Source organism: Carassius carassius, chromosome 38 (genome assembly GCF_963082965.1).
Source record: "Carassius carassius chromosome 38, fCarCar2.1, whole genome shotgun sequence".
Classification (NCBI taxonomy): domain Eukaryota; kingdom Metazoa; phylum Chordata; class Actinopteri; order Cypriniformes; family Cyprinidae; genus Carassius; species Carassius carassius.
The window spans coordinates 10,177,214-10,197,332 of NC_081792.1; the positions used below are offsets into that span (position 1 = coordinate 10,177,214).

At 37.9% G+C, this 20,119-nt stretch overlaps 2 long non-coding RNA genes across 2 annotated transcripts in view; one reads left to right on the forward strand and one right to left on the reverse strand.

The window, feature by feature from the left end:
- The window catches only part of LOC132119283 (uncharacterized), a 319,186-nt gene that overhangs the window by 201,067 nt on the left and 98,000 nt on the right, over positions 1–20,119 (forward strand). The gene's annotated exons all lie outside the window — the stretch shown is intronic.
- Positions 12,252–13,440, reverse strand: LOC132118995 (uncharacterized). The gene is made up of 3 exons (XR_009426094.1): positions 13,314–13,440; positions 13,059–13,175; positions 12,252–12,793 (listed from the first exon to the last, which is right to left on the reverse strand). It is a non-coding gene; the product is annotated as an uncharacterized LOC132118995 (long non-coding RNA).

Here is a 20,119-nt window from a genome sequence, read left to right on the forward strand (position 1 = left end):
TTTGCGGTATTTTGAAGTGGGCACAATTAAATCACGTTAACAAAACCGCATGTTCATTAGCTAGCTCAATAAAGTGCCTGCTGCGGTCACTTTGGTAGGCCACAGAAATCGGCACAACACCGACATGTCTGATTAAGACGTAACTTTACATGCTAATACTGTGCAATTTTAAGAAAACATATGATGAAATACACAATTACCGGCTTCTTCGTCATTCTCGTCGATCAGACGTTGAGGTCGTGCCCTTTTCCGCGGAATTCTCTTCTCCATCGCCATGCTTTCTTCCGAGCTGGAACTGTATGTCATATGGTTGTCCAACCGTATTTGCGTATAACTCCCATCTCGGCTAATGAATTCAATCATTTGGTGTGACTCCCCTTCGTCTAGTTCATTACTCCAAAGTGAAATTATATTAATGGCTGGCTTTATCCCAGTTTTTTTAAGATCTTCCAACATTTTTATAACGTTTTTATTTTTTACCCTGTCTTGCTTAAACTGTATACATGCCATGTTTTGTCCGCTAATTGGCTCTTAAATGAAACGGATCTTTTCAACCGGTTCGCAAATAGGACTGATTCGGAATGGGCAAAAAGATACAAATCCCTTTTAGGTATGTTTTTTAAGATTTAAATAATTTTGTAATCGTCCTGGGATCACATGCACTTTCCCTGGAATTTCAAAAGTAGCCCTTAAACAGTAAAGCTTCGAAATGTTAAGTTATTATAATACAATCACATAACCCGATTGTCCAATGAGGGTACTGCTTAAGGGTAGTACGTAACTTTTCCAAATAAGGACAAAAAGGTGCCTACTGAACCGGACGTAGGTTTTTTTTATATATATATTTGCTTGGTTGCAGGTTTTTGAACAACAAAAATGGCACTTGGTACGAAAGTTGTTTCACTTTGTGAGCAAACCAGCAGAAGAGGGACAAGAAGGTTAGTTGAATGGCTACAAAAACATAGACTCATCAAGTCAAGGATGAAATGCAGACTGTGTAAAAAAAAAAATGAAATTCCAGAAGACACAAAAAGGCGATGGATACCAATGGTAAATGTAGAACAATATATATATAACAATATTATTAACATGCTAAATGTAATATTTTACGTTATTGAATTATATCTAAATTATGTTTATGGTGATTTTAAGGGAATGTAAAAGACGAACACATAGTAATAAAGTGAAAAAGACATGCAGGGCGGGATCAATTTTTGAGAAAAGCAAGGTGACCTTACAAAACTGGATGAAGTTCATATACCGGTAGGTAATAATAGACTGTAAAAAAAGTTGCATGTTCTTATTCTTAAAAGCTGCTGTTTCAGTCTTACCAGTTAATTTCTCTCTCTCTCTCTCTCTCTCTCTCTCTCTCTCTCTCTCTCTTTGTGTGTGTGTGCATTTGAGCGAGAGAAAGTCTATTTTGTATTTTTGTGTCACATCAGCATCACTGATTATATGGGTTATATTTGCCTTTGTCGCAGCACTCTGATGTAGACATGGTTAATTCTTTTCTTTTTCTTTTTTTCAGATACTGTCAAGGACTAAGATTAAGGCAGGTCGACATGATGCAGGATGGCATAGCTGGAAGTTCAGCAACCCTGAGTAAAATGAGTCAAAAGCTCAGATTGGTCTGTAAAGATGCTTTAAAGAGATATAAAAAGAAGACTGGACAGAATATGGGTGGAAGAACAGAGTTCATTGTTATAGATGAAAGCAACTTCCGCCATAAAAGGAAGGTGGGACATATTGTATTATTATTATTCATTTTATGTTTAACAGTTAAAAATTTCACAGATGATGGCAACATAAAAAAGTAAAATATAGCTTTTAAACAAACTTCCATTTAAATGTGTGTAATAATTAAAAAATATTAAAATACATATGTACTTTAAAATATGTCCATGTTAAATTACAGTAAAATACTGGCAGCTTCATTTACCAGCATAACACTAATTCTACAGTCTACTGTAATCACAGTTTATTACTGTAAAAAGCATTACACTACTGTGCTGTATAGAATAGAGTATAAGCTTTTACAATGACATTCTATTTTTAATTAATCTTATTAAATTCAATACAGTAACTCTCACATTTAGTAATTGACTAATTAAAACTTAAATAAAAAGTACACCCAATAATAAAAATATCCAGATCTGAATTACTTTCTTTCTTCTGTAGAGCTGTTGAATTTTCAAAATAATATCGCAGCTCTGTATGCCACTGCAAGTGAATGGGTGCCAGCACTCCAATGCTAAAAAATCATCATGATCAAGATTGAGGCTTAAAAACATTTACATTAATTTACAATGAGAAAGGAGTTATACAGTATTTTATTATGTTCTCACCCAAATACGTTTGAATTACTTCAGAATATATTTATTAAAGACTATTTGTATGTTTTTGAAGCTGTAGTTTTTGCAGGCATTCACTTGCATTAAATGGACGTGAAGACCTAATTCTTCTAAAAAGCTTAATTTGTGTTGAGCAAAAAAAGTAATACATGATGTACACTAGTAATACAATGAATGATTCCTTTAATGTACTCTGCCTTCAGTATCAATATATTATGAGCAATAGTAAGCGAATTGAAGAACAAACCTGGCTGGAACTTGAAATGTTATTCAGTAAAATAGCACCCATGCATTTGATTTATTTATTTGTTTGTTCTTTTTTTTACTTACAGTATTTTTATTTTAATATTTAATTTTTTTCTCCAAAAGAATTTATTAAAAGCAACGTTTCGACCAACAGGTCTTCATCAGGCACAGTCATCAGGCACTGTGCCTGATGAAGACCCTGAGGGTCGAAACGTTGCTTTTAATAAATTCTTTTGGAGCAGTAATTTTCAGTGTGCGGACTTCACACTTCTTTATTTCTTTGTAAAACATAACATGTTATTATTTTACTGTGGTTTGGATGAAAGTTGAAAGTGTAGAATTTTTTTATTTTTTTTATTTTATTTTAAAGGACAACGCTTATGCAGCCAATCAGCAAAAAAAAAGCAGTTATTAACAGTATTTTTGTATTTCTAGTATGGACGTGGGAGAGTAGGTGCAACATGGAAAAGGAAAAAGTGGGTGTTTGGCATGCTGGCCATTAAAGCTCAAAGACGACGACCAATTTTGCGACTCGTAGAACGCCGTTCAAGAAATCATCTCATTCCCATTATCAGAAGACATGTTCGCCCAGGATCCACAATTTTAAGTGATGAGTGGAGACCCTACAGGGCTTTGACAATGCTGGGCTACTCTCACTACTCTGTGAATCACAGCAGGTTCTTTGTTAACCCAAATCATGGAGGACACACACAACATCTTGAAAGGGCATGGTCTACATACAAAAGTCAGATCTGGAGATTGAGAGGCAACAAGACCGAGAAGCTCTTGAAGGAACACCTGGCCTGTATTGAATGGACTTATTGGATGGGGATGGAGCACAGATATGGTCCTCTGGGGCGTCTGATGAAGGATATTAGAAAGTATTACTGCATTTAAGACATTACATCAGATAATGTTATTCAAACATTGTTCAGTAAAGTCATTTGAGGATATGAAGCTAATAAAAAAATTTTGAACAGCCACTTGAGTCATAACTTTACTGAAATACAAAAACAATCACTCATTACTAATGGATCTGTTCCCTTTTTACTTTAGAATACTGTTCCAGGTTCTAGGTAATTCCCTCAGAGTTATGTAGTAATTCTTTATTAATTACTAATGGGTTCCCTATATTTTCACTTTAGAATACTGTTCCAGGTTCTAGGTAATTCCCTCAGAGTTATGTAGTAATTCTTTATTAATTACTAATGGGTTCCCTATATTTTCACTTTAGAATACTGTTCCAGGTTCTAGGTAATTCCCTCAGAGTTATGTAGTAATTCTTTATTAATTACTAATGGGTTCCCTATATTTTCACTTTAGAATACTGTTCCAGGTTCTAGGTAATTCCCTCTTTGTTAAATATTCTAGGGTACCCCGTATTTTCACTTCCCCTCAGTCATTGCCTATTTTGAAATAATTGACCTAATAAAGACACACATAGGCCTACTGTATTGTATATATATGTATAAACCTACCTGAGGTAAGTTAGCTAATTGTGGCAAGGCACTTGGGGTTCCATTCCGAAGTTTATTTCTTCATAAAGACCTCACTCACGAAGCAGTTGGCCATACATGGGGGTTAGGGTAGTAGGGTAGTAGTTACTTAATAGTTATTTTTCTTGAACCTTAATTAGTAGATACTTATTAGTAGTTATTTAGGAGGCATGACTAAATTCATTAGTTATTGATTAGTTAATTGTTACTTAACACAATAAAAAAAACGATATTACATACTGATTAGTTAACACATCTTCCTTAGTAGTTAATAGTAGTGACTGAAGTGTTCATAGATAAATACCTATTAGTTCTGCAATAATTCCTTATCAACTATGCATTAGGTAAGATACAGTATTCTAAAGTGTTACCCATTATGTTAATGACCCAATAGTTAAAGTTATATACTGTTATATATTAGCAAACGAATATAAATCACACCTCCTGTTAAGTGAAGTTTTTCTTTTTGCGTTTAATTGTCTGAGACAACATTGATCCATTCTATAAAGCTTCTGCTCTCCTTTAAGTGCAGATGAAGGCATCTCATATAGCAGACCTCAAATAAACAAATTGATGGTGAGCTATTTTAGAACAGTCTCAATAGGACATGTCAATGATAACTTGCTGAAAACAGCAAGAGTTCAAACAAAGAACAATCCATAAAGCAAAAAACAGGGATCTTGTCATGCTGGGAGGGCTTTTCGATGCCCACCATTACAAACAAGTATCAACCAAGATCAGCGTCCTCTTGCTAAATTTAGACATCTTCTCCAGGGAATTTCAGTTCGCATTGATCAGCTAAAAAATATGAATTTATTCACATTATCCATTCCTGGTGGACTTAAAGAAACAGTTTGTAATAATTTACTCACCCTCACGTCCTTCCAAATCTATTTGGTTTTCTTTGTCTCATAGTTGATTTCAGAACTGTCATTTTTATCTGAGCTATTGTTGTAAACTGCATGTGAATACATGATTTGTCCTATTTACCAAGTGAAATAAATGTACATCAATCAGTGCTGCATTCAACATGATAAAAAAATAAATAAATAACGCCATAAAAGTTACTCAGAAATGTAATTATATATAATAACCAAAAGGAGTTGGATTTTTTTATGTGCATGAATCATTGTAACGGGGTAAAATTAAGTTTGTGCAGACATACAGTAAGATAAGGAAGAAGAACAGCATAAAGATAATGAGGAAGATGCACACACCCCCCACACACACATGCACAAATGAAGATTTATTCACAGGCATACAAAGAAAATCATATTTTCTTTCCTTCCTAACACACACATTCATACAAAACACATACAATTTCAGAAAACATGGCGAAAAGGACCCATACTGTGAATTGGATAGTGTCCCAGAGGACAAAATCCAAAAAAAAGAATGAAAATAAAAAGGGGGTTGGGGGGAAATAATGCAGAAAATGTGTGCATACCAGCTGTCTTGGGCATTAGCCTCCTAAACAGATTCCAACAATTCCACAGTTAAGAATCACAATGCTGCAATTAGCATTCCACAGTTTGCAATGATCTAATTAATGTGCATCTCCCGTGTGCTTAACTACACGTATTTGGCATTTTGTTCCATGTCAGGTACGGTAATACACACGTGCGTGGATTTAAGTATCTTTTTGCGAGAAACGGTCGCATGTCGCCACTCAGCTGTGATCTGATATCAACATTTTCATCAAATGTGCTTGTGACTCTGCTCGCAGCAGTGACGGTCACGCATGATTCACTGGACGTGCGCTCAGCCTGCATTCATGTGGTGTTATTGCGCCGGTTACATGTTTAACCCTTATCTGTAACCTTGACTGCACAGATTGCTGCTCCAGCATGTAAACGGTGAAATCCAGAAGCCTTCTCACTGCCACTGATACATCATTTACAAGCAGATACAATAATCCCTAAACTAATTCAGACACACACACAGTCAAAATGTAAGGTCCATCCGATTAAATTCAGATGAAATATATATTTCAAAATATATAGACATGGTAAACACTTATGAGAACAAATAATTATGGTATTTGATGTAACTTTTGTTTTCCTCATATACTTAATTTTTAATTTATTCTCATTAAGGCTGTGCAATTAATCAAACTAAAATCCATTAAATCATAATTACTATAATTTTGGCTTTTTAAATAATTATTAGGGTTATACACTATAAATACAGTTAAATATGACACATCATATGGACCAATTGGAAAGCAGCACAAGGAAGGGTCAATGAAGAAGGCAGAATGGGCTGTGCAGCAAAAAATGAAGAAAAAAAAGAAAAAAAAAAGAATGCACCATAGTCTGTATTCAGGAGGGCAGATTAGAATCTCAAGCAGCCAAGTGGTTATAAACACAAAACAAAGTACTGCAAAACCAAGGTACCATATAGCTGCTTTATTTAAACATTTGAAACAGCACAAGAATTTATATGACCCACACAGGACAGAGAATTTTGATGCCTCTATGATTCATTCTAACTAAATGAGCATGTGCTGTATTTATAACAAGCATAAATGTGTGATAATGTTATTAAAATTATTAGCAAATGTGTCTATTAGCAGTGATTAACAATTAGAATCAGGGGGTTGGAGTTTAAATTAATAAATAAATCTTAAGAAAAAAAAGTTCTTTAGATAAATTATAAGAAATTCAATATTAATGTCATGGAAATGCTATTATTTATTTATTTATTTTTAAGAATACTGGCTTCTTAAATTGAGGAGAAATATCTATTAACTTTTTATATATATTGTTTTAAACAGTGTAGTGTAGTGCTTGTTAATTTTCCGATCACAAATGCAGACATGGTTTTATGTTTAAACAGCTCAATATACATTCATCATTATACAACCCGAATTCCGGAAAAGTTGGGACGTTTTTTAAATTTTAATAAAATGAATACTAAAAGACTTTCAAATCACATGAGCCAATATTTTATTCACAATAGAACATAGATAACATAGCAAATGTTTAAACTGAGAAAGTTTACAATTTTATGCACAAAATGAGCTCATTTCAATTTTGATTTCTGCTACAGGTCTCAAAATAGTTGGGACGGGGCATGTTTACCATGGTGTAGCATCTCCTTTTCTTTTCAAAACAGTTTGAAGACGTCTGGGCATTGAGGCTATGAGTTGCTGGAGTTTTGATGTTGGAATTTGGTCCCATTCTTGCCTTACATAGATTTCCAGCTGCTGAAGAGTTCGTGGTCGCGGTAATGATGCGCCAAATGTTCTCTATAGGTGAAAGATCTGGACTGCAGGGAGGCCAGGTTAGCACCCGGACTCTTCTACGACGAAGCCATGCTGTTGTTATAGCTGCAGTATGTGGTTTTGCATTGTCCTGCTGAAATAAACAAGGCCTTCCCTGAAATAGACGTTGTTTGGAGGGAAGCATATGTTGCTCTAAAACCTTTATATATACCTTTCAGCATTCACAGAGCCTTCCAAAACATGCAAGCTGCCCATACCGTATGCACTTATGCACCCCCATACCATCAGAGATGCTGGCTTTTGAACTGAACGCTGATAACATGCTGGAAGGTCTCCCTCCTCTTTAGCCCGGAGGACACGGCGTCCGTGATTTCCAACAAGAATGTCAAATTTGGACTCGTCTGACCATAAAACACTATTCCACTTTGAAATAGTCCATTTTAAATGAGCCTTGGCCCACAGGACACGACGGCGCTTCTGGACCATGTTCACATATGGCTTCCTTTTTGCATGATAGAGCTTTAGTTGGCATCTGCTGATGGCACGGCGGATTGTGTTTACCGACAGTGGTTTCTGAAAGTATTCCTGGGCCCATTTAGTAATGTCATTGACACAATCATGCCGATGAGTGATGCAGTGTCGTCTGAGAGCCCGAAGACCACGGGCATCCAATAAAGGTCTCCGGCCTTGTCCCTTACACACAGAGATTTCTCCAGTTTCTCTGAATCTTTTGATGATGTTATGCACTGTAGATGATGAGATTTGCAAAGCCATTGCAATTTGACGTTGAGGAACATTGTTTTTAAAGTTTTCCACAATTTTTTTACGCAGTCTTTCACAGATTGGAGAGCCTCTGCCCATCTTTACTTCTGAGAGACTCTGCTTCTCTAAGACAAAGCTTTTATAGCTAATCATGTTACAGACCTGATATCAATTAACTTAATTAATCACTAGATGTTCTCCCAGCTGAATCTTTTCAAAACTGCTTGCTTTTTTAGCCATTTGTTGCCCCCGTGCAAACTTTTTTGAGACCTGTAGCAGGCATTAAATTTTAAATGATCTAATTAAGTGGATAAAAGTGTAAAATTTCTCAGTTTAAACATTTGCTACGTTATCTATGTTCTATCGTGAATAAAATATTGGCTCATGTGATTTGAAATTCCTTTAGTTTTCATTTTATTAAAATTTAAAAAACGTCCCAACTTTTCCGGAATTCGGGTTGTCACCTGCTCCACTCACCGGTCTCGAGTCCCAAGGAGGAGATCGGAAGGATACAAAAGAGGAGTGACGAGGCCTGGGTTTTATTTTGTGTTTGGTTTGTGTGCGGCAGTCGTCCACGAGGGGCTGTTGTCCTGTTTTGTGTTTATTTGGTTATTAAAACTTAATTTGATTGTCTGCCGGTTCCCGCCTCCTTCCCGAAGGAGTAATCGAGGCGGTGGGCTGGAGTGAGTTCGTCCGTCCCCCCAGTAACTCACTCCAGCCCACCGCTGCGGTGCAGACTCCTTCACCATGCTCGATGGCACCGTGGGTACACCCGAGCGGTCAGGGATCTTCAGGAGCGTGTCCCTCATTCCTCCCAGCCTTCGGCACCAGTGCAACACATTAAAAACTTCACAATCACGGGAAGAAGGCGGGAACCGGGAACCCACTCATCACAATGATATAGCCCAACAACATTAATAACGAACTGCAATATCCTTAGTGTGATTTTCGAATTGCAATTAAGTCTGTGTGTGTTGCGTGTTGAAGCAAGGGCGCCACGAGTTGTAATAACAGTAAAAGGTCTCAGAGCAATGTCATTAAAAGGTTCAATCAGTTCGCATTATTTAAGAAATAAAAAACTTGCTCACTTCAATTCTGTTACGGAATACCAGGACAGGAGGCTGTGGGTAACAGAAACACAGTTTATTTAGGCACAACCAGAGGAGTGGAGAGTGCTGGGTGAAGTGATGGTGCTGGAGGCAGTGAAGGATGGATCCACACACACTCATGATGAAGACTGGGAGCTTCTGGAGATCTCTGGAGAGAGGTAAGTAGAGATAGAGTTAGTCCTTAGAGTTAGCATACAGGTAAGAACTTGTTGCGAACGAGACCGGATGCTGACTGAGTGCATGTGTTTGGTATTTGTAGTGCTGAGGTGATTGCTGATGGATGAGGATCAGGTGGGAGTGATTAGTATTCAGATGTGGGAGTGCGCTGTGATTGGTAGGAGGTGGAACCTGGCATGTCTGTAACAGTACCCCCCTCCCCACGGCCCGCTCCTGAGGGCCGAAGACCCCGACAACGTGTCTGTTGGGATGATTGGAGTGGAAGGTGTCTAGTAGGTTCGGATACAGGATGTCGTTGCGTGGGACCCATGAGCGTTCCTCTGGACCATATCCTTCCCAGTCCACTAGGTACTCAAGTTGTCCACCAAGCCGCCGGAAGTCCAGGATGTCTCAAACTTTGTAGGCAGCACCGTCTTCAAGGAGGAGTGGAGGGGGGGCTTCGGTTATGCCAGGTTCTGTGGAGGGAGAAACAGAGGGATGGTAAGGCTTAAGGAGTGACACATGGAAAGTAGGGTGAATCCGGTACTCAGGTGGTAATTAAAGTTTGAAATTGACCGGATTGATCTGCTCTAAGATGGTGAATGGGCCAATGAATCTGGGACTCAACTTGTGGCAGGGTAGGCGCAGGTGGATGTCCTGGGTGGACAGGCAGACCTTCTGACCAGGTTGGTATTCCGGGGCCTCAGATCTGCGAAGGTCGGCTGTCATCCTGTACCTACGTAGGGCCCATTGCAGTTGGTGGTGAGCCGCGTCCCAGACCCTCTCGCTCTCTCGGAACCAGTAGTCGATGGAGGGGACGTCCGAGGGTTCACCTGACCATGGAAAGAGCGGTGGTTGGTAGCCGAGCACGCAGTGGAATGGAGTGAGTCCGGTGGTAGGTTGTCGCAGGGAGTTCTGTGTGTACTCGGCCCACCCTAGGAACTGGTTCCAAGAGTCCTGGTGGCCATGGCAGAAGGTATGGAGGAAGCGGCCAATCTCCTGAACCGTCCTCTCCATCTGCCCGTTGGATTGGGGATGGCATCCGGAGGACAGACTGATGGCCACACCTAGGAGTGAGTGAAATGCTTTCCATACCCGGGAGATGAACTGGGGACCTCTATCGGAGACGATGTCTTCTGGAATGCCGAAGTATCTGAAGACATGGTTAAACATTAACTCGGCCATTTCCATGGCCGTGGGCAGACCTTTCAGAGGGAGAAGACGACATGATTTAGAACATCTGTCAACAATGACTAGGATGCAGGTATTATTGTCGGAAGGAGGAAGATCAGTGATAAAGTCCACGGATGGAGGGATGGAGGGTGGAGCTTGCCTGATGGTAGATGGCGTGGACTCTTGGAGATGGCGCAGTCTGTACATCAGTTCACGTACCTTCTGATGTCAGAAGCCATGTTGGGCCACCAGAAGCATTCCCTTAGCAACGAGACGGTTTCATTGACCCCTGGGTGACCAGTGCCAAGAGATGTGTGAGCGGAGTGAATGAGTGGAGTGTGCCGTGTCCTGGGGATGTATTGGTGTGGATTGGAGCGGGATTGGAGGAAGGAAGGGTCTCTGCGGACCAGGTAATGGGGCTGATGATGACTTTTTCAGGAAGTATGGTTTCAGGCTCTTCTAGTTTTTCTTCGGTGGCATAACACCGGGACAGGGCGTCAGCCTTCACGTTCTTGGCCCCTGGGCGATACGAGATAGAAAAGTGGAAGTGGGTGAAGAATAGCGCCCAGGGGGCCGGTCTCGGATTCAGCCTCTTGGCGACCCACAAATATTCGAGGTTCTTGTGGTCTGTGAGGACTAGAAAAGGGTGTTTGGCTCCCTCCATTCCTCCAGGGCCATCTTGATGGCCAGCAGCTCACGGTTGCCGATGTCGTAATACACCTCTGCCAGGTTGAGCTTCCGAGAGAAGAAGGCACATGGGTGGAGGTGACTGGGATTCCCCTGCTTCTGTGACAGGACCGCTCCCACTCCGGTGGTAGAGGCGTCGACTTCTACGATGAAGGATCGATTGGGGTCAGGATGGACCAGGAGTGGAGCGGTCATAAAGGCCCTCTTGGGGGAGTTGAAGGCATCTGTGGCATACAGGCATACCGAAAGAGATGCCAGGGAAAGTTTGGCTGGGATAGGATAACCAGTGATGCAACCCTGGAAACAGGAGTCACCCCACTTCAGGACTTCGCCCATCTTCCACAAGATGACTGGATTGTGCTGCTCCAACCACGGGCGCCCTAGGATGACGTCAGCGGTGGATTCCTCCAGAGCCAGCAGGTGGTATAATCCAGTCATCTTGTGGAAGACGGGCGAAGTCTATATATATATATATATATATATATATGACTGGTTTCCAGACGTCATTCGATTCAATGTCAGATGATTGTCTGTGATAAAAAAAGCGAAACACACAACAGAAGTTAGCAGGAACACCTCAAATCATACAACACAGACATGACCGAATCAGAATCAGAAGAGTTTTATTACCAAGTATGCTTACACACACAAGGAATTTGACTTTATGACAGGAGCTTCCAGTGTAGAAGAAAGAACAGCATAGTGCAGACATTCATAGGAAAAACACAGTAGGGATGAAATATAACATATATATATAACACTAAAAGTATGGAGTTTACCGCGAGCGGCACACTGGAGTGGAATGAGTTTTAAACCGCATTGCATTACACCAAAAACACAAAATAATGTTATTTTTAGCAACTTCATATGACCCCTTTAATAATCTTTTGTAAATTGAGGCTTCTAGATTTGAATTAATCTAATAAACTATAAGTAATAAACAACACATAAAACTAAAAATTAGTTCAAGCCGTCAAATTAAACAACTGCATAAGATTTGGGCTAAAGCATATAAAGGAGGACAAAAATCAATAAAAGCAATCAGTAAGCAATCAAACATTTTATTTTCCCCAATGCAAAAAGCACTCCTGATGCCCTCACAGACTTCCATTCTATGAGAAGCGCATGTAGCACAGCACAGAAATTGTCCAAAAACAACAATTGTCCAAAAATTGCTCCATTAAATAGAGTGCTCCTGTGTTGTCTTAAATCAATCGCTACTGTATATTTTAAATCACAGTCATACTCATGCAAAGCTTATTTGCAGTTTTATTTATTTATTGGTCTATTTTTTTGGATTCAATTGTCCCCTTTTTCTTTAATCAAAACGTACATGTTCAGATACCAGTACTCACAAATTCACTGTAAAAGTGCATTTCTTCTGTCTGTAAATATCAGACAATCCTAAAGCTTTTTATATGTCAGAGCTTTGCTTGCAGCCCCAACATGTCATGACCCCTTAAAACAAAAGGTTGACTGCATCGCAACACCTCCTTGTTTTCCACAGTGGCCTGTAAAGACATATCGACCACTTCCCCCCTGTGGAATTGGGCTCAGGTGTTCATAACAGCAAAAACACTGAAATCCCTGTGAAAGCATGAAACACATACAGGAAACATGATATATTGTATCACAACACACACAAAATAAAGGTCTTTAAATCATACATTACACTCAGCTCTGGCCTCATAAGCACAAAACAAATTCTAATTATGTGCAAGCACTGGACATTTTCTGTACAGCTACTTTTTACTTGTATTCAAATGTTTATGTTTACAAGGGCTGCAATTAAAAATATAATTTTACAAGTAAAGGGATAATTTACCCCATTTTTTTATGTTTATCTGCTTACCACCAGGGTATCCAAGATGTAGGTGACTTTGTTTCTTCAGTAGAACACAAACCATGATTTTTAACTCAAACCGTTGGAGTCTATCACTCTTATAAAGTAAGTTGATGGGAATCATGGCTAAAACATACAATAATAAAAAAAAAAATACACAAACAAAACCAAATTAAACCCTGTGGCTCATGACGATACATTGATGTGTAAAGACACAAAACGATCAATGCAAGAAACTGAACAATATTTATAAAAAATATTTACCTCTGATACATGCAATGTCTGAACGGCTAGAACTCTCCTGAGCGCGTCCTCCTATCCGTGTTCTCAAGCAGGCAGGTGAGGAGACTTCTTTTTCATGCTTTATTGCAGACTTAAAAGTGCATTGCCGCCACCTATCTCTCAAGTGGACCATTAACACTCCTAATTGAGATTATAGATAGAGTGTCAATGGTCCATTTGAGAGATGGGTGGCGATAATGCACTTATGAGTCTGCTCCTCATGCGCCTGCTTGAGGACGCGCTCAGGAGAGTTCTAACAGTTTGGACTATGCGTAAGGTAAAAAAGCAATATAAATACTATTCAGTTTCTTGTACAGACCCATCATTTTGTGTCTGTACACATGGTGGCAATGGTGGCAAAGCCTGAGTCAGATCCAGAGATGGCAGGCTCAGCTAGAGTGGCACATCAATTGTTGTTACAGTATATCTGTTATATATATATATATATATATATATATATATATATATATATATATATATATATATACACTGCATTCTGTCCACCAGGCAATGAGCTCTAAATTAGATCACCATCAACAACTGAATACTTGACTTTAGCTAGTCCATTGGAGATTAAAAGAATGTCTCGTTGAGGCCCAGCAGTCTTTTTTATAACTCTCTGGATGGTTCTCAAAATCTAGTATGCAATGTAAATATTTTTACAGTAATGGCCCAGTAGGAAAGTGCCGTCACATTAAACAGTTTTTGGAAAATCCATTCATTTCAATACAAATTCATAAAATTTTGCACAAGGGTAAAATATTTCTATAAACAGATTTCACAATGCTTCATGGTTTGAAAATACCTTCTGTGTCATTTTCATTGCTACACTTTCATCATTACACTACTGACAATAGACCCCTTTTCACTAATGTGACGGCACTTTTAGAGTGTGTTCAAAATCCTTAAGATGGAAAATAAACTATAATAATCTACCCAGGCTCACTGAAAAACGATATATCTACTTCCAATGTTACTAAACTTTAAAAATGTACCTACACATACAGTACAATAGAATCCCCTCTAGTTTCCAGCTTAAAAAACACTAACTAATAAATACTAATAAACTAATAAAATATTGTTTTCATTCAGTTCCCTGCACAATACAGCGTTATGACCTCAAAACACTTTTACCATTGTAAACCAATACATTTTGACATTTGTATCACATAACCAGCTTCATATATAGCTATTATGTAGTACTCTTGCTCAGTAGTGCACCTGCTACAACATTGTGATGCAGGATGCAAAGTCTCATGAAATGTAAGTCATCATAAAAGAGAATTGTTAAGACTCGTAGAAAAGCTAAAATGGCATGGTTGGATTAGCTAATTAGTTTTTTTTTTTTTTTTGCTTTTGTTGAAACTATTGGTTACGTTTAGGGTAGCTTTAACCTGTTAGCACCAAGAACTGGACATTTCAGTTCCAAACTGCTGCGGTACAAAACTAACAACAAGCAACATAATAAAACTTTGCCAGATTCATGTTAATCTGTCAGATAAAACTGAACATGCTTTTTTGGGACATGGGACATTTCTCATTTAAAGCGTTGCAAAACTTTTAAGAAGCAACATACTGTAACATCATTTTGCAGAAATGTCACTACAGGCACATGAGGTTGAAAATAATAGTGATGCTTAGCAACCAACACTGCTAATTATGCTAGACTGCCCTCTAAGATGTATCATATGATATCAGAATTTATAATTGCATGTTTCCTTTAAAGATAATTGCATTTCAGCAAAAAGTTCCATTCAAAATGATGGATGAAACAGAGGAAAATGTACAGTATGTGTGCATAATATATTGGATTATATATTTAATCAGCAGTGAAATATACTGATATAAAAGTGTTTAATTTTTGTTGTGCTTATTATGTGATTTGTTTAGCTACAGGTTAACCTCAGACTAAACTGGAGGAGTAAGTCGAGTCTCTCATGTGGTGCATATGAGGAGCACTGATTGTGTAAAGTAGTATCTTTAATCACTGGCTTAAAATGTTCACCACCTTTGTCAAGGACAAGACTGATTGTAATGAAAAGAAGCTTGTTAACATCTTATTACTACGTAATAACAAAGCTGTTGCACTATGGCAGTGATGAATGAACTAACAGCAGACTCCTGATGGAGTGTGGTATTGCATAAAGTTAAGTATGATGAATAACCAATGATTTACCACACAGAAACCACCTCAAGGTGAAAAACACACACTTTAATTTCATTTTCCATTCAAACATGGCCTTTGGCATACTGTGTTTCATCTACCTGAGAAGAGAGGAAAAACAGCTCCCAAACACACCCAGAGAACAGTGGGCTTCAGCTGTCAATTTAGCTTGCCGATAACTAGAGCTTATTCAGGGAGCAGATGCATCCAGACTGAGGGCTAGAGGGATTTCCTGTGTTTTCAAATGCTATCAGAAGGAATGCAAGTGTTGAAATGTTGTCTCATTAAGTTTGTTTGCAGGAGTGGTTTGGTAGCAAATAAGATCCCACAAGTACAGCTACATCAATAAGAAAGATTTCATCACCAGTTTAATGCTGACTGGCAATCTCTCACGGGTGCGCTGACAGTGATAGAATCAGACGTGCGTGCATGTGCATGTGGGCACATTTGAGTCTGTGTTCACATCAAGAACCTGTGAGATACACAAAGGGAAAGGCAAGGCATCTGGATGTAACATGCTGCTTTGTTAATTAGAGTATTCATAACCATTTATAACTACATTAAAAAAAAATACAGATTCATGTTCGAATGTGCTATAAATGTACTGTAAATGACCTTACAACCTATTCTCAAATTCAGCAGAATACTATTGCACAGATTTAAAAAAAAAAAAAAATACTTACAGGTGGTTTGGCTGTATCTCAGACTTCAGTGTTAGGGACTTTTCGAGGCCTTGACCTCAGACTTCTACCCTTGTAAATCCAAGCAATGTATTTATCCATGTATTTCTTGAGCCTCCACTAGGTTTGAAAAGCCCTCTTAGTTATTTCTAATCAAAAGGTGCAATGAGGTCCTGTCCAAAACGTCACAATAAACCATTTACAGCCTTGCTACGAGTATCTGGGAGATGTGGCAGTTAACTTATTTACCGACTAAACAACATGAGCCCATGAGAATTAAGTCAAAATGTACATTTACTTACATTTGCACATAAACTAAAACATAAAATACTGCGGTATTTACAGCATCTAAATGTACAATACTGACCAATTGACGACAACTCATATGTAAATTATTTATGTATGATTGACTTTACAAACTTACAAATAAATTTACAAATGAATCCTTATGAATATGGAGACTGTGGTATTACAATTTTATTGTTAAATTGTGTATCATAATAAACATTATGCTTTCAATTGCATAATTAAATTAAGTTTACTTATTTGCTTAATGTGAAATATGTCATTCTGTTCTATATGATTTCTGCTGCCACCTCGTTTAGAAGAATACATAATGATAAACAAGACATTTTAAACCCTTAAAAGGAACAAAATTTCTCCATTTGTTTAACAATTAGTATTATATATATATATATATATATATATATATATATATATATATATATATATATATATGATGTGTCTTGCATCTTCTTTTGTGCTCAATGGTAGAAAAAAAACTGAGGGTAAATGAGGGTGAGTAAATTATGATAATTTTAAGTGTATTAAGTATTTAACTGTAATGTTGAAACATTTATTTTCTGTAAAGCTGCACCAGAAGCATCACAAAGCAGATTAGTGAATTTAGACACTGAGTGCAACGGAACGACAACTGTTTTTGTATAGTTTATGATTGTTGTTTAATAATCATTTTAATCTTAGCTAACTGACAAGCCTCAGAAGTAACTAAACAATATTAAAATCAGTTATTGATATTAGCATGTTTAAGTCCTAACTAATCAATTTAATCAAATAAAATGGGTCTTATTTGTACAGATGCAGGAATAATAGTGAAAGCACCATAGTCTATGTTCAATAGAGTAGCAATTTATGAAGCACAGCTTACACAAATTCTTTGTCCAACCAAGCAGTTGTGACCTGATCAATGTAATGAATGTGTACAAACAACTGAACTTGTGAAGCATCTCCAAATCTCCAGACAGCATGAAAATATAGTTTTTTTCCTATAAAAACTCAAACAATGGTGAATGTGAATTGTGAATACAGTTAGTTGGACAAACAAGTTGTCAAAACTCAAATATTTTTTTTTTATTCTTTTCCAACTCTGTAAGTCGGTACATTCTATGGCTGTAGCTATCGAATATTTTAGTAATCGAGTATTCTACCGAAAACGGTAATAAGTTACAGAAACTGTTAAACGCACCAACTTAAATAATAAAATACACTTACCGGTTGTGGTCCATAAACAACGCCTTCTCCAGACAAAGAGGAAACTGCTCCATCTTTCAAGAATAATCTTTGTGCGAATCCGGCATTAAAAATTGAGATTGAGGAAGCTCGCTGTCCTAAGCAAAATGTGCTGCACATAGTTTTACATTTGGATTATAATTTTCGGGAACCAAGTTAAACATAAATTGTAACCATTAATCTCCAAGTACAGCGTCCCTGGGAAGCCCAAACAAAGGTGATTGGACTTGAAGATGAAAATAACAGCGTTTCGACGACATGACGACAAACACAAACGCAGCTCTTCCTCTTCTCTGTCGGAGCGCAACAAAGCCACGTCCCCTTTTTTGTGTATTCATGTGGGCGGAGGTTAGTCAAAAAACTGTTTTAGTGACGTCATTACTGCAGGAACTAGAGGGATGTAGTCCAAACGGATCGTTTTTGTAGGCGAATTCTGTTAAATAAAATATCTCGCTTGGCATTGAACTTTGAGCTTTAAAATTTAAATGCATAAAAACTACTTAATTTATTAGATTTTTTTCTTAAAATAGCCTTATGGAATGTTTTTCCCCCTCGGAAACTCAGGTGTGTGTTTGGATTTTTCTGGCTATCAAATGAAGGCATAAAACAATAATTTAATTTATCTGTTAAATTTTGAAAATTAAGCAAACTTATTTTTTTGGGGTAAACAAAGGGGATTTACTATTAAAAATAAAACATGGAAGAAATGTTTGATTAAACCTTAAAAGAAAATTGTTAGTTTTTTTTTTTTTTTTTTGTAGTAGTAGTAGTAGTAGGCTATGTACATTCTGTTGAACATTTCTGGCAAACACTTGTCTTTAAATTAAACTGGACTTTAATTTTGATGGGTTGACATACCTTTACAGTTCTGTGTATGTGATGTGATGTTAATTTTACTCAAATCAAACTATCAAATACTCATGAATTGACTCGCAGAGCAGTTCTGGAGATGTTGTTCTTGTGTTCACATCCTCATTTAGTGAGACGACAGACGCTGAAATCACTGCGAGCGTCACACGCGCTTCCGTGTGCCGCGCGTCTGTGCCATACATTAACAGAGACACGCAGAACATGCAGGATTCATATTTAAATAGACCTTTCCGGCTTAATATTTACAGATATTAGTCCATATCGTGATTTGATGTAAGTGCAAAGACCTATTTTTGATTATTTCGTTCAAAATTCGGCAATTTCCGTGCCATTCCGCATTAAACTGAAAATTCCGTTTCTATGCCTGGATTCCACGATTTCGTCCGCGTTTTCTGCATGCCGGAAATCATATGGCCCTAGTTGTGGTATGCCAGCTCTATCTTGGAATGGACAAACGCCACAATGTTCTCTTTACGTTTCAATATTAAATTATCCCAAACCTTGGACATTTTGAGTTGTTTTCTCCTATTTGTTTCTTCTATTGCTCATCGCAATTGTTATCGCTCCCTTCCATTTTGCAGCCCGAGCCTTCAAATCAAAACACTGCTGACTCCTTGCGTCTCCTTCCGCTTTGTGGATGACGTAAACGCGTTGTGTCACATTAAAAAAAAATAATTTCGAAAGAACCTGACGTGAGCTTTATAAAATAAATTAAAAGAGGCTTCAAGGCAGAGGAATTTGCCTCGATCATTTTTTGTAATCGAGTTATTCGATTTATATGTATTTTTAGAGAGGTGTTTCTGCACATTTAAATAACAATATATGCAACCATAAAATTAATTTTCTTATTCATGCTTTCTTTTTTTATTACGAAAACACCTCCATATTTGTTGCAATATAGGTAAGCCCAAGATGTTGTCACAGTGTCTGGTTTGTGTATCCCTGGGTGCCCACTAGAAGTCTCACTTTCCCTTATCGTCACCCCACTTCAGGAACTGCATTTCCCACAAACCTTTTGTCTGAACTCATCACTGTTCATTGCACACAGCTGTTCCCACTCACATTGTTTGCACCTGTCTATATATACACTGTTTGTTTCTGACATTGTTATGGTGTCCTTGTTTAATGTCACCCTGTTATTTTATGTTCCCTGGCTTATGTTTGTGTTATGTAAATGTTATATACGACTTTATTCAGCATTGTCTTCTCTTCCGTGTCTATTGTGAATGTGTTCACAACACTGGTAGTGATGTCCAGTTCGCGAACAAATCATTCGATTTAACTGGTTCTTCTTGAACCAGTTTACCAAATCGAACTAAATCATTTGAAACAGTTCGCATCTCCAATACGCATTAATCCACAAATGACTTAAGCTGTTAACTTTTTTAATGTGGCTGACACTCCCTCTGATCTAAAATAAACCAATATCCCGGAGTAATTTATTTGCTCAAACAGTACACTGACTGAACTGCTGTGAAGAGAGAACTGAAGATGAACATCGAGCCGAGCCAGATAACGAACGAAAGATTGACTCGTTCTCGAGT